At 43.9% G+C, this 1,005-nt stretch overlaps 1 protein-coding gene across 1 annotated transcript in view; it reads left to right on the plus strand.

Annotated features, from left to right (window-relative positions):
* The window catches only part of EGR_09680 (hypothetical protein), a gene marked incomplete at both ends in the record, with an annotated part of 11,223 nt that overhangs the window by 9,704 nt on the left and 514 nt on the right, over window positions 1-1,005 (plus strand). The gene's annotated exons all lie outside the window — the stretch shown is intronic.

A 1,005-nucleotide genomic window follows, 5' to 3' on the forward strand; every position in this document is an offset into this window, starting at 1 on the left:
TGAAACTTGAATCGGCTCATTCCTGATCATTGTGGAATAGCAAAAGTAGATTAGATGCTAAAAGTCGAGGTTGTTGAAGATCATCTGCAGCGATGCATGCATTTTTAGTCATTCAGAGGAGATGCGTTTTGGCGCAATAGGGTTTGGCATGCAGTTATCCGGTCTTCAAAATCTTGTGATAGGAATGTAGGATCAAGTAGTGCCTCTGGAACAATGCCTGAATATGGGCGTGAAGAGGAGATGGGAGGCTGTGGAGAAGGACAGACCCTTAAGCCACCAAGGTGGCAGCAGGACTCACAGAGACTGAAGAGCCTGTGTAAATGTACATTCACATCCCATGAGTGCTAACATCCACCTTTCATGTCCAATGCATGCAACATTTCTTGCGACATTCCACCAGTAGAACATTCTGTTTACGCACCCGCAAATTTCAAGAGTTCAGTTGAAGGCTTGGATGGGTTAGTTGGCTAAAATGTATCCTCTGAAGGACGTTGGTCAACAGGAGAACCATTTCTTTAACCAACTTTTTTTTGAGCTGAATTGGATCACTTAATCCCCGTGGATGCTTGGCCTAAAGGGTAGATATGTGTAGCAACTGACGAATCAGAAAAGGGGCAAAGAAAACTCTGTTACAAATTCGTAAATATCCTTTGGAGTCCAAAAATTTGGTCTTCTCGTGCATCACAAGCCTCAGATCGAGGCATCCTGAGAAACGTGTGGCTGGAAGATGATCAGCCGTAGATGCTCGAACTAGGCTCCTGTCTAGTGCTTGTTAGCAGTTCGTAAAACTCTTGTTAGACGCTTTTTGGATGGGCAGACGAAGTAACTTCTAGGTCGTACACTTAATTCACAGCCCAGGCTTAACTTTCCTCAAGATTTCCGCTAGTCTGCAGCAGCAACCCTCATTCTCCACGATCAATTTGCTGGCCGTTTCAACAACATGGTGTCACATATTACCATCGAAATCAAGATTCTTTAACGTCAAGTTAAATAACCTCTAACTTG

This window comes from Echinococcus granulosus, assembly GCF_000524195.1.
Source record: "Echinococcus granulosus chromosome Unknown EG_S00160, whole genome shotgun sequence".
NCBI lineage: Eukaryota > Metazoa > Platyhelminthes > Cestoda > Cyclophyllidea > Taeniidae > Echinococcus > Echinococcus granulosus.